Genomic DNA, 15,509 nt, shown 5'->3' with positions numbered 1-15,509 from the left:
TATAGTGTGTGTGTGTGTGTGCATGTATATAGTATATATTGCTAAGAGTATTTATGAATAATGAATACTCTTACTGAGCCCTCTGCTATTTCAATATTTCACTTTCCCAACAGGTACAAATCAAGCAGACCGCACAAGAAGCAAGTAGGCCTCGTTTGGGCCGCCCCTCGTGCAATTGCCGATTTGCTATGGCTATTGTTCATTCTAGACCTCCCTCCCTCTTAACGACCTCTCAGTTGGCCCATTTCCTGCTGAAGGCATATAAGGGGAGGTCAGAGGTCAAACGAGGCAGTATTGGGCAGACCTCTCTAGAGAGCAGTCCTTGAAGATCGGCACCCGCCGACCATCCATAGAGGACCTCTCTTATCTATTGCTGACTGAACCAGTGACGCATCAGTGCCAATCGTTGATGTCTCTATTGACGAAGATTCATTGAAGACTTTCTCCAACTGTATTTCTCAGTGCTCTTATCTTCCCTTGCAGTCCTCTTAAAGGCCTTAACGAATTGGTGTTAATTATCATAAGTACCACTCCTAGTTCGCCTTTTTATGTGACTCCTCTCTCTCAGCCGTCAGCACCCTAATTAAACTTATCCTATCACTGTAACACCCAAAATGATTGAGTGCATTTTTCTATATTACAGAATAGGTGTATATACTGGTTCCACTCTTCTGTCCCACAGTGCCTCTCTATCATCAATCAACTTTTAGAAGAATTCCTCAAGATATGTGGCACTATACCTGTTTATGTAACATAACTGAGTCTCTCAGAGTATAATTGGATGTTTGTGGTCTCCTTGCTTTGTCAGTTAACGTACACAAGGTGCAAAGGAGCCAGTGCCGCTTAGAGCTCCTTCAAATCTTCAGTTAAGCTAATTGTTAGACATCACTTCCTTTGTTTTTTTATGGATATTGACCCTCTGCTGGATGCAACTATAGCTTGGGTAAGGAGAAGACCCCGTTCAGAGGCGATATTTGTAAAAACATGTATATATATATATATATATATATATATATATATATATAATATATATATATATATATACATATATATATATATATGTGTGTGTGTGTGTGTGTGTGTGTGTGTGTGTGTGTGTGTGTGTGTGTATTAGATGTATCGAATGTCTGAAGATGGGATTTGCGGATGTGGATAGCAACCTTTTAAATATGCGGATGCAAATGCAGATGCGGATATTTGATAACGATACCTTTGCGGATGCAGATATTTTGTAAATGTAAATAATTTAGATATATTTAATTGTTAAAGACGATTATCAGCCACATAATTCAAAACTATGTGTTACCACATAATATTTTATATAGTAACATAATTTAAATATATTTAATTGTTAAAGACGTTTTTCAGCCAAATAATTCAAAATTATGTGTTACCACATAATATTTTATATAGTAATATAATTGATTCTCATGTACGAAAGTGTGTAGTATACTTTCATATGAACGTATAAACAGTAACAGCGATACTCGAACGTTTTAGTTGTTTTGGCAAAAGGTTATTTCATTCCCATTGCAAGAAAAGGGTAACAAAACTCAAAGCCATTCTTCGCATTAGAAAGAGAGAGAGAGAGAGAGAGAGAGAGAGAGAGAGAGAGAGAGAGAGAGAGAGAGAGAGAGAGAGAGAGAGAGAGAGAGAGAGTGTTTCCTAAAAAACGCAATACCCTGCCTTTATGATTACAAACGCTGTAAATAACATGAAATTACTAAAACAAATATGGTTTAAAACAAATATGCTATAAAACTAATATGATGTAGTAAAGCTACTTACTAAGTATAAACTGTATGAAATGTGTGATTGTGCATCATGTATTCTGTATAATAAAACGAAAAAGCCAAATTTAACAATAAGCAAAAATAAATTATCTACTTTAGCTACAATGTATGAGTATGAACTATTGAACACTGAGCAGGGAGTGATGATTATATCTACATATCCACATTCTCAAACAGTGGCTGTGGATGTGGATGCAGATGTTAAGAAACTGTCAATGCGGATTTATAAGAAAATGCGGATAATCTGCGGGTGCTGATATCCGATACATCTCTAATAATGTGTGTGTGTGTGTGTGTGTGTGTGTACAAGTCGCTGGGCATGTCACAGGAAAACCTATAGCTGCAGATCACGAAGTGTTCGCTGATTGAAAGGCAACTTTCTGCTGACCAAGATTTGATGTGGTCAAGAAAGTATCCTAAACGACGCTACAGAAATCTTTGTTTGCAGCAGGTGCAGGAAAAGTCAGGGTGAAAATATCTAGCGTCTGATAGACTGCGGAAGTTTCGATAACTCTTTAGATTGTTTTTGTTTATGGAAGAATTTCTTGCATCTTTAGGTGTTTTCCAGACTTGATGAATGCATTGCTTCTTGAAAACACTGGTTGGGGCAATTATGTTATTTTGTAAATACTTTATTTTAGCACCAAATAGGGCCACTTATGGTCCCGCTCGTTTGTATCAGTATTATTTTAGTGTCTCTTAAGAGCATATTTTTATCCACTGCCATTTAGGATTACAAAACAACTATAGACTTCTTTTCTGTTATTATTATTATTATTATTATTATTATTATTATTATTATTATTATTATTATTATTATTATTATTTTGGTAGAAGACCCTCTTTTAGGCAAATGCTGTTAAAAAGGATGGCAGAATTAAGCGAGTTGATTTTATATATTGTTTTTTCTATTTTCCTTACAGTTCGCTTCTCAGGCTCAGCGATGTTTCTGAATAACTGGCCAATATTCATATTGGGAATTTTCAAAAATTATAAATGCTGAAGGAATCTTTTATTAGAACAAGATATCAGGTCCAGGTCTACTACGCCTACGGAATAATACCAGCACTGACAACGACCCCTGCTTGACCTGGACCTGATATCTTGTTCTAATAAAAGATTCCTTCAGCATTTATAATTTTTGAAAATTCCCAATATGAATATTGGCCAGTTACTCAGATACATCGCTGAACCTGAGAAGCGAATTGTAAGGAAAATAGAAAAAACAATATATAAAATCAACTCGCTTAATTCTGCCATCCTTTTTAACAGTGTTATTATTACTATTATTATTATTATAATTATTATTATTTGTCATAGTACTTAACTTGATTTTTTTCTTTAATCACAAGGGGGTTAAGACACAAATAAAATTTACACCATTTACTTCCTAATTGGTACAATAATAAACAACAAAACTTTTAATTCTTAAATCTGCTGATGACAAGAGACGCACAACGATCGTTAAGTAACAAATCCCCCAAATTGTGTCTCACCTTCTTCAGAAGTCCCATCAAAAGTATCTCACCGAAAGAGAGGAGTTATTATCCTGAAAGTGACCATAACGACAAGCACCGGTCAAACCGACCTTTCGGAAGATCTTCGTCTTTGACGGTAGTATTGCTCTTGGCCTCAAGGGTGGTTGGTTGGAACTTGATGGGTTGTTTTCGTTGTTATTATAAAGTCTGCTAAAAACCTATCAGTCTTTCCTTATAATATCAAAATTAGGAATAACAGATGATGAAAATAAATGCTCATTATCAACACTGTGATAAAAGATGGAAATATAAGGATAAAGATGAAATTTTTGAACAAATTATTTAAACGGGTAAAGCTATCATTATTTTTTTAAGCATAATCTTCTTACTAGATTTCCCGAACTAAGTAAAAATGCACCTGCTTCTCTTAACAATTTTCTTCTCACTATAGAATACCCCACATATTGGGAAAATACTTATGGGGTTTGTTTGTGGTGTTTGAAACTTTATCTTTTGCGTAGGCCGCATCTTTCGTTTTCTAGACCACACACGAATACAGAGTAACAAAGATGTAACATGATATTTGAGAAAACGTAAGTAACAAGGTGGATGAAAGTATTTTGAGGAGGTTTGAAAGATTTAAGAGCGATTGGTTTGTGAAAAGTTTTCATGTTTAGGAAGTTTTGGGAGAAATGAGGAAAAATGCTGATCTGTTTCCAAGTTGAAGTACAAGAAGTTATGGAGGGGAAGTATCTAAGAAGTATGTACTTGCAAGAAGAGGCGAGTGGCCCAATGTGTCGTGCATGATGATAGACCCTCTCTGGTCGTACGAGAAGTGACCTCGGAGGATGTCTGCACATGGGGTTAATCTTTAATTCAAATGTTAAAAAGTGAATGTAACACTGATGTTTCCTATATATCTTAATGAACATCTTATTAGAGAAGGAAATATTTTTTTTACTCCCAAAAGAGAATTATTTTTTTTTTATTTTCTTGTGTTTGTGTGGAGAGAGAGAGAAAGAGAGAGAAAGGGGCATGGGGTGGGGGGCCGGGTGGCGTTGGTTTGCTTAAATCGACACGTGAACAAATGAAACACACCTGTCACCACTCCTCTCTTCTACCCTATGGGATGAGTTACCATCTTTCCTTAGGTGGAAACACTTCCAAGGTAATGGTGTGACTGGGAAATATAAAGGCTACAATATTTGGAGAAAAGCAGCGAGAGCCATTTCTCGTCCTCAGGTGATAATGGGAAAATCATTTCAGATTTTATAGCGTTTCAATGGTAACAAAATAAATACTGATAGCCAAGCACACACGCAACCACACACACACAATATATATATATATATATATATATATATATATATATATATATATATATATATATATATTATATTAATGTGTGCCTGTGTTAGTTCATCCTTAAACTGCATCCCAATGAAAACAGTTGAGGTGCTGTTCATAAACAAACTGAATAAAGGGCAGCGTTTCGTGTGACGAGCGCGTTTTTTTTTACTCCCAAAAGAAATATCAGGATGAAAGCACCTGAGGTCTAAAATACTAATGTTCTAAAAAGTCGTAGATTGCCGAGATCCATTTTACGTTTATTTTCCTTATGCAATTCCAGACCTTCATCTAGATTCAAGAATTTTTTCCAGTATTACTAACAAAGGTGTCGCTTGTAATTTTCATTCGTTGAATTGTTATTTGGTGTCTATTACTTCTCCACCGAAGTGCACCGAGACCTCTCGGAACTCAGTCTACATGCTTAAGACATTTCTATTATTTTTTCCTCACTCCCAGATAGTTATTCAGGAAGTACTTTAAATTAACAGTTTTCAAACCATGGTTAGTGTCTGAAATGGATGGCAGTATCTTTCGTAGCTTTCGCGGTAATTTTTAGATTTCGGTTGTAAAGTATGGCCAATCTGTACAGATGGAGTAATGCTAATTTAGTGATATGTCTGGTGATGAATAAAGAGGGGAAAGAATAACATTAAATTCAGAGAAATTACTGGCAGGGAAGATTTTTCATTCCAAAAATTCTGCAGGCTTAAAGTAATTTTGAAAGTGTATTAATGGTGTTTCAGTTTTTAACGATATTGCTAATATTATTAACACGGTCCTCATTGAAAACAAGTTTGCGATGAAGTGAGATGATTTTGTATTCGGTATCATTGAATGACGTCACCTCCCTTTCTGCCAATCATCGGAGGAGGATGTTGAAAAAGTTTCGTGTGTTTCGCAAAACCCATTGTAGTCGCATTCACCCTTTGGCTATGTTTACGAATATCATTCACCCCACCAGCAATATCAGTTGTTATTTTTTTTTTTTTACTAAATACAAACGGCCATATATTTTGTGTAGTTCAGTTAGAAAAATATACATCTAATAATAAAATAATAATAATATAAGATAAACTAATAGCCATAGGACCTGGTTAATTGCTGAAGGAATTTTGATTTTGCGGTATAACACTACGTATAACGTCTCGTGCCGAGAGAGAGAGAGAGAGAGAGAGAGAGAGAGAGAGAGAGAGAATTTTTGTACTATAACATTTTCCGTCAAGAAGGAGCCAACTGTGAACAGATCACGTGAGCCACCTCTCGAAAAAGACTGTCCCGGCACAACGAATGATGCAGAATTCAGCAGAAAGCAGCTTTTTTGTCGTATGGCATAGGGGTGAGGAGGATACCTTGGCTATGTATGCATATACGCATCTCTTACTTGAGCTCTCAGAATGACATCGAACGTTGCGTCCAAGTTAAGTTCGCTGATTTGTCAATTATCCCAGTATTGCGAATTAGCTCTTTCCGAATGAAACAAAGGCGACAAATTACGTTCATTCAGAACGGTCACTATGCATACAGTTTTAATGTAACTTTTATACATATGTTAGGCCATACTTTATATAGAGAGAGAGATTGAAAGTGTAGCTGTTTATTGTTTCTTGTTTCTCGAAGTCTGACCGAATGGTGCATGCTGGGAGCACCTCCAGAAACCACCATGACACAACAGTCAGTTTTATTCTTCCTTATCCGACTTTCAAAGACTTGATTCGAAGGACGATTTTACTCGCCTTTTGATACCCGTTCTAATTTCCTTTAAGAATCGCCATTGGTTCATTCCATAGAATCAGTCTCAGAGTCCCAAAAGGAACTTCGAATGTTTGTAATATCGTTTTTCCCTTCAAAATACAAGTTATTGGGGCAAGAGCTTTGTCGAATCCTGTTTGGCTTAAACCAGTGAGGTTTAATTGATGGTTTTTCTCTCATGAGGGTTCATGCTGCAATAAACCAGACAAGTGACTGAGGCTGGGTTGAGAGAGACGAAGGAGACCTAGACAATTTGACTGACTTTCTAATCCACACTTTTCCTTCCTTTCGTCTCAGGTTCTTCACAGAGAAAGAAAGCAAACACGAAATGTTTAGTTGTTCCCCTCGCGTTATTTATTGTGGGAGGTTTTGTTCAAATCAACATACAGACATTATTTCGATGGATATTACAGTCCTTATAGTGCAAAGTCATAGTGTCCAAATAATCAAATCCTGTTCATGATTCAGAAAGTTTTTCAACTTTGCACCATAACAGAGAGAGAGAGAGAGAGAGAGAGAAGGGCGAGCTTGCCTAGACCTGTTGCAGAAGAAAGGAGACTTATTTTAGCATAGTTTGTACTGGTGGCGGCGACATTACTTTTCACCTCCGTTATGAATCGCCATAATGTCCGTATTTGCAATGGTGGCTGAGGGAAGTCTTCATCCTCTTTCTCGCTCTCTCGTGTTACCACTTATTTTTAAAACAACATGTAAGGACTTCCAGAGGACAAACCAACCAGCTGTTGCAGATTCGCTCTTTCGGAAACACCGGCTGCAAATGTCGTTAAAGTTTAACGGCCACTACACCTATGTCATTATTTCATCCATTTTAATGCTGTGAAATAATGCCTCATATATTTTTATTCCTTTTGATACGTGAAAATGAGGCTTATGGCTTCATCCCACAGCCGTTATAAAGGTCTAAAGTTCATCGGATTTTAACCTACAATCTGAACGGAAGCTTCGATGGATACCTATGTATTAGGAATGGAGGTTTGAAAACGATGGTTAAGTAATTCGTCAAAATTCACTGAATATTTTAAAATAATTACAGCTGTAAACAGATATAGTAAGTTTTATAGCCTCCAATTGAAGACGTTAGGCCTAACACGTGACATTTCAGCATTCAAGTTTGTAGTGGAGTTAGATCCTTTTCATTGCAAATTCTCTCTCTCTCTCTCCCTCTCTCTCTCTCTCTTCCCCTTCCTCTTCTCCCCTTCTCTCTCTCGCCTCTCTCTCTCTCTCTCTCTCTCTCTCTCAGCAAATTCAGTGTCGGAAACAAGGAGAGAAAGATTGAAAGCATATGATTGTGCTTCTCATCTCAAAAGTCCCAAAAAGGAGTTTCCGTTTCCTGTCCCCGAGGAATTTGTCATGGTAAAGGTAGTTATACACCTACGCACTTTTGTGTTGTGGGCTCTTACGGCGTGAGACCGCAAGAAACCGCCAGAAAATTGACGCGGTGGGGAGAAAAAATTACCGTTATTAGGCGGCGTGGCGCGGACCCATGCGGTGTGTTACAGGCATGTCACGGCGTGTTGTTGCGGTGTCTAGCGGAGTGTTACGGCGTTGGTGAGGTTTTATGGTCGTTGTTTCTATGCCAGGCCACGCACTCTTGCGGCATTGTTACTCCGCGTAGTGGTGTGTTGCGGGTGGCTTGCGGTGCTATTGCGGAATAATAATAACATAATTCATAATAATGAGACAAATGAGAAGCAAATGATGGACATAACAAAAATACTTATACTAAACAAACATGTAAAGCATAGAAAGTAAGAAAATGAACATGAAAAGCATAGAATGTAAGAAAATGAACATGAAAAGTATAGAAAGTAAGAAAATGAACATGAAAAGCATAGAATGTAAGAAAATGAACATGAAAAGCACAGACTGTAAGAAAATGAACATGAAAAGTATAGAATGTAAGAAAATGAAATTGGGACTTGGTTTATACCATGACATTTTCAACTGCAAATGTCATATATTATCAACTGAGGTCAATATGTCTTTAGTCTGTTACTGATTTTTCATTGTTCCCCTGTTAATAACTATGTCCAGTCAATGTTAATTATTGTTTCATTATCTTAATTTGTGTATGTTTTGTTAATGTTGTCATTTAATCATGTTCCTCCAATGTATTATTGTTCTTTACCTTGTATGTTATTATATCATTTGATGGCAATATTTATTTCATGTTACATTTCATTTTATAGTTCAAGTTATTTTCCGAGTTCTATTTATTTCATATTTCAAATATCATATTTCATCTTAGATTTCCTGTTAGATTTCTTCATGTTATTATTCTTTATGGCCATGCTTTTTCATTTTTCAATTTCATTTCACCCAATCATATCATCATATATATATATTGTCATGACATAAATTAAGCATCAATAAGGAAAATGTAAATGCAAGTCAGTATTCCAACATATTTATTACAAAAAGAAACATTATGAATGATATAAAATGTACAAAATCATTTAATATTAAGAAAATAACTAAAAAATCATTTATTATTAAAAAAATAAAATTCTATTTATTTATACATTGTTAACAGGCTGTCAGAGCGCGAATGATGCCCCCAGAATGCGCGGCAACCTTCCATCCAATCGACCTATGTTTTTGTCAAAATTAAGAGGTGGTTGTGAAATTATTGATATTCAGTGTAAAGCTAAGTCAATCATGTTTAGTACATTTCTAAAATGTTTAAAAGATCGTTGTTTTGGTTACCAAATGATTATTTATTATTGTAAAGTCAGAGCAACCTACCTTATAGAAAATGAATGCCAACATCAGGATTGCACTATTTTTTCACCTAGTTTTTATGAAAGTATGATAAATATATTACGAAGTGCTAATAAGATGGCCTCTTAGCCACAGATAAAAACGAAAGTGGTATATGAACATTTTATGAAAAACATTGAATATGTTCCAAATATTGAAAACTTGTATCCACTATTCAACTGGAAACTAATTTGGGAACATGTAAATCGTATGTTCATGAAGTTTTAAGTACAAATGATAGGCTAGCCATGATGAAAATAAAATATGTTAAGGAATGCGGTTGTGGATGCTTCGAAACTAATATGCATATGGTATATTTCTGACGTTTGGTTAAGAATTTGTTGTCCTGGGTATTCGAATTGCTTAGAAAATGTTGTAAATTAAAAACTAATAGCAGGTTAAGAATTTTAAAACTAGATTTTAAAGCAAACTCAAAAAGGGATGAAAATACAGCAATGGCAATAATAACAGATTTTATTTCAAGTATATGGATGGCAAGATATTTAGGAATAAGTGCTGACCAACAAATTATTAAATGTATAAAGAATAGATTGTTAAATACATTTAATGTAAATATCATAGGAATTAATTCTAATGTTAACAAAAACAATATATTGTAATATTATTATATTATACATAGATCTTATAAATTATATACAAAATTGTAAAATATAATTTTGTAAAGTAACATTTCTTAATAAGAAAAAAAAGTATTGAGGTTCACCTAAAAAAAAAAAAAAAAAAAATCTACCTAGGGAGACGCCGTAACACGCCTCACGCACGCCGTACGCCCCGCAACATGTGCGCGCCATTTATTAATCGTGTATGAAGGTGCCGTAAGGGCACCTCACGGGCACCGCACGGCGCCTTAACAACACTCCCTCGCGGGTGGTACGACGTCACACCACATCGCACCACGTGGGGTGTGGTGCAGTGTGGCACAGCATCGTGCGGGTTCTTACCTCTTTTGTTGCGGGGTTGCGCCACACCGCTTACGGCTTCGTGCGACTTCATCAACCGCAAGACGCCGCACACAAATTTTAAATTATTGAAAATCCGGGCGGCGTCGTGCGGCTTTAACGGTATTTTGCCTACCCCCGCCAGTGATGTGGAGCGCTTTATAGTGCGGTTTCATGCGGTTTCTCCTGGTCCCACGCCGTAACAGACCGCACCACAAAAGTGCGTAGGTATAAACGTGTCTTAAGAAACTCAACAGAAAACGGAAGCATTTCGGTCGTACTATTAGAAAGATTTCTTTTCTAGCCTCGCACCTGGCAATACAGATGGCGGCTTCTTGGGAGGCTTTTTTTTTCTCTCTCTGTGTAATCCAAATCAGCTCTTGGCTCACTGGGGCCTGTTCGAGGTTAATTCCCACCATAGGGTGATTGGGTCCCTGTACGAGGCTAGAATGACAGGGTGCTCAGAAAAAATCGGACGAACCTGCGTTCGTATATACTACACTGATCGTGACATCAACTTGATTTATGTACCTATCAAGACTTAGCCTTAAGTACAATTAACAGAGAATAGAGTGAATTATACACACTAAACTGTTTGTTGTAATGACTTCATTTAAGGACCACCAATAGTCTGCTGACTTAGAAGGCTAAGTCATATGCAGTCAGTCGAGCATCGGGAATCAGAGGAGGGGGAGGAGGCCATGGAACGAAGGCAGAAAATAATGACACAAGATATTGGACCGATGCCTCAGTGCATAAAGGGAAATCTGTCTTTGTACCTCCAAAACCAAAATTTGTCAGGCAGTGGATTTTTATCTCGTTAAGATACGGGTTTATATATTATTGAAACAGTAGATAAATAAAGACAGAAAGTGACTCATGTTGGTTTTAGAGCCGACTAGGATAAGGACCTAGACCTATGCTATATTATGACATTCGAACAGACCGTTTAAAATGAATGTATTCTCTTAATTATAACTTGCTGTCAACATTCAGTTGCGTAAGAAAATAATCCTCGGGTTAAATCCTTTATAAATCCAAAACGGGTTTGGAAATACAGGTTCTTGGCCGCTGACGTGAAGGGAAGATGATTGGCGGAGATCGGGACCATTACCTCACATAACTGGGTACACTCGGCAAGGAAAGTTAAGGTACAGTTTTTTTTTAAATCCGCCGACATGTATTGTTCAATAATGCCACACCTGGCAACTCCAGAAAAGGGGGCGGAGGTTCAACATCATAGCGTTTGTTGCTTTCTAGATTTCCATTAACTTTACACCATAAAGATTCTGTAGAGGTCCTATAATCATGTATACTTGAATGTAGAAGCAGGCTCTATATTATTCGTTAATGTTGGTTTGGTAACGTCAGTTTAGGGTAGAATACCGATCATCCTTTTTTAAAACCTGCTGTGAAACCTTATTTGTAAGTAATGTTTGACACTAAACTGACGTAAAATTCTTACGTAATTGAAGACGGATCTTAAACAATGAGAGAGTGTTTTAAAATTTGGCCAGTACTTGTGGAAATCGTGAAGAGCAATACAGTAAATAATTAAATATTATGCCAATAGAGAGAGAGCGCGCAAGCTTAGGCCTATCGATAGAGATACCTAATTCATTCTATTTACTTTGAGAGATTAAGTGATAATATTTTTTCAAATGTTTCAAAAGTGAGAGAGAGAGAGAGAGAGAGAGAGAGAGAGAGAGAGAGAGAGAGAGAGAGAGAGATGGGGAAAGAACCTTGGAAGAGAGAGAGAGAGCGCAACATAGGCCTATCTATAGAGATACTTAATTCGTTATATTTACTTTGAGAGATTGAGAGATAATATTTTTTCAAATGTGTTTTAAAAGTGGAAGAGAGAGCAAAATCTGCTTACGTGAAAGCTTAGGCCTATTTATAATCACTTAATTTCATTAAATTTTCTTTGGAAGATTGATTGGTAATATATATTTTTAAAGAGAGAGAGAGAGAGAGAGAGAGAGAGAGAGAGAGAGAGAGAGAGAGAGAGAGAGAGAGAGAGAGAGAGAGAATTATAGTATTGATGACGGACTTGTGACGGGGGAAAGGCAGTAGAAAGAACGGTGAGTCAGTGCACTATGCTAGATAAAATTTGAAGGATTATAATATTCAAGTTCATTCTCTAAGAAATTCATAGCCTAATCTTGATTTCATTCGACAGTTGCCGTAACATTCAAAGATTGTAAAAAGACGGAAAATTTTAGACACAGGCTGCGGTCATTCTTGCTCTTTTGATATATTCTGTAGCTACTTTTGAAAACGGTTTTCATCCACAAATCATTCACGAAAAAAGCTGTGTTAAGTAAAAAATAATTATTACCACAAATAACTCAACATGTATTGCACAGGCAATTAAAGTTTTATATCGTGCAAAAATCGCTGTTGTGTTGGGAGATCTTTCAGCTTTGCGGCAAAGAATGCAGTCGTACAGGGCTGTAGGCTACTACGAACTGCTTTGTAATGGGAGCATATAGCCAGAAAATCTTTGAGCTGACATGCTACTTTAACCTTGATTAAAGATTTATTTATGTTTAAAGACAGTAGCTTTAGAAACAGCAAGTAGCATTCGATCCACGTCAACGTCAAAGTAATCAAAGTGTGAAATCCGTTACGTAAGCCAGTATCCAGTGACTTGCGGCTTTCCGCTCGGAGTTCTCGGGCTCCTCCTCACATCATAGAAAACGCTCTTGCGGATGCAACTAGATTTGCTCAACCTACCTTAGCCGTCGCAACATTGACTGCCATTGACGTCAGCTAACTTTAATCGCTTTGGAATACAAACATGAGTTTGTGGAAACTAAAATAATTGCATTCGCCACTTACAATGATGCAATAATATCCCCGTTCACGAAGGAAAACGAGTAAATATTGTCGTCATGATACATATAGTACTACAATCAGAAATTCACATTCTATCCACCAGAGCTCTATGAACGAATCCATCTGACAAATTCCAATTACTTTTGGGATATATTGTGTTTTTAAGTATCTGAACGGTTTTCTTTTGCAGTTTTAACTTATATGATATAATTTGCAGTGTATTTTCATATTCTAGAGTAAATTTAACGTTATTATGTTTTTTCAGTAAAAACAAATGGGAAATTCGATAAACAAAAGCTAATGAAAACTGTATCTTCACTTTTCTTGTCAAGTGTACACAACTATTCACAAGTGTCCTTCAATTGCAGTTAGGGATAAATTATATATATATATATATATATATATATATATATATATATATATATATATATATAGTATATATATATCTATATATCATATATATATATATATACATATATATATATATATATATATATATATATATATATATATATATATATATATATATATATAGAACTGTTGTAGGAGGAAGTACATCTCAGGTGGTCCTTAAAATGCATTTATTGCAACGTTTCAAAACACAAAGGTTTCATATTCAAGCTGTAAAGACATAAAACAATAAAATTAACATTAAAAGCGCTAAATTACAAATACAAGACGTAATACATTATAAATGACAATATGAAAAAATAAAAACTAGTTGTAGCAAAACCAACCATCAAGAGAGAAAGGAAGGACAGAAGTCAGAAGGAACAAACCAGAAATGACCGGCAACAGCTCACGTAAGGTTAAGAACAAGCTATTTAATAAACAAGGACTTCAGAATTGTCAGTAGTTTGCCATTCGGTGCCCGTTCCAATATTTCAAAATCTTTGTATTGTATATTCTGTTTGCATTTATTGGCGTGTTGTCTGATGTTAGAAAATTCAGGATTAGCAAGTTTGTTACCAGTTCTATAGCCAACGCCCTTATGGCAATCAATTCTGATCATTAAAAACCTGTGTGTGGATCCCACGTAGGTTCCCAGATTACATCTAGGGTAATTAAACTTGTACACAACATATGAGGTCATCAAAGGGTCAAGTTTATCCTTGAATTTAAACAAAATATCTAAATTGAGTGGATTTGTTGGGATGATATTAAATCCAATAACTATTATATAATCAAATATGAGTTTTCTTAGTGCATGGTAGAAATTTTTGTCATGGATTAAAGATACATTTGCATAAAATGGAAGCTTAGGCACAGTAGGTAAGGAGACTTTTGGAATAAAAACGATATTAAGAAGTTTAAAAACATATATTTTTTTTATCGTTTATAATGTATTATGTCTTGTATTTGTAATCTAGCGCTTTTAATGTTAATTTTATTGTTTTATGTCTTTACGGCTTGAAAATTAAACCATTGTGTTTTGAAACGTTGCAGTAAATGTACTTTAAGGACCACCTGAGATGTACGTTCCTCCTACAACAGTCTTCTATTTTCGAGTTATATATATATATATATATATATATATAATATATATATATATATATATATATATATATATATATATATATATATAATATACTGTACGTACAGACAATTTCTGTCATTATCTGTATGAAAATAATGATAGATGTCTAGATTATGTCATTGCTTTGATATTTGTGTTAAATATTTTATATTTTCAGTGAATTGTATTTTCCCATCGACAGCATTTTGTTAGTTGCAAAATTGCAAGTTGCAACACTTTTGCAAGAGAAGGCCTGTCAAATAAATCCGTGGAGGGAAGATATAGCGTCTGTTCCAGTGTTACCAGTTTATCGCAGTAGCGAAATGCTGGTCTCGTAATCTTGCGGGTCGGCCGCCGGGGTTCGCCTCCCTCCAAGGGCAAATAAGTGAGGATGTCTACTTATGGTTACCACCATTAGAGGGGGGGGGGGGGGGGTGCCACTGAAACTGATGGCTTGGGCATTGGATACAAAGCCTTAAGATCAAAGTTCAAAGAAATATGAAAAATCTTTGAACTTGGATCTTGGTATTGACCAGCATATAAAAAAAGTGTGAAGAATTCGATAAGCTAAGAAGGCATTGTGGCTATTTACTTATTCATGCATTACATACATATATATATATATATATATATATATATGTATATATATATATATATATATATATATATATATATATATATATATATATATATATATATATATATATATATATATATATATATATATGTATATATATATATATATATATATATATATATATATATATATATATATATATATATATATAATATATATATATATATATGAACAACAAATTGGGATGAGAGGTTTGTCATAACTGTTCTGTGCATGAATGAAGTCAATTATAGGGTAATTAAAACTGCTGTGATGATTGACAGATGCAAGCAATCCAAATTCGGTTTTTGAATTGCGGGGAACTCTATGTTCATTTGAGCGTATTTGGTTCTTTGATGTCCAAAGATTAGAGTATCACAAGATCAAATTTCGATTTCATCAACTATCAAATGATATATTAGTGAT

This window comes from Macrobrachium nipponense, chromosome 15 (assembly GCF_015104395.2).
Source record: "Macrobrachium nipponense isolate FS-2020 chromosome 15, ASM1510439v2, whole genome shotgun sequence".
Classification (NCBI taxonomy): Eukaryota; Metazoa; Arthropoda; class Malacostraca; order Decapoda; family Palaemonidae; genus Macrobrachium; species Macrobrachium nipponense.
This window is presented reverse-complemented; position numbering follows the sequence as displayed.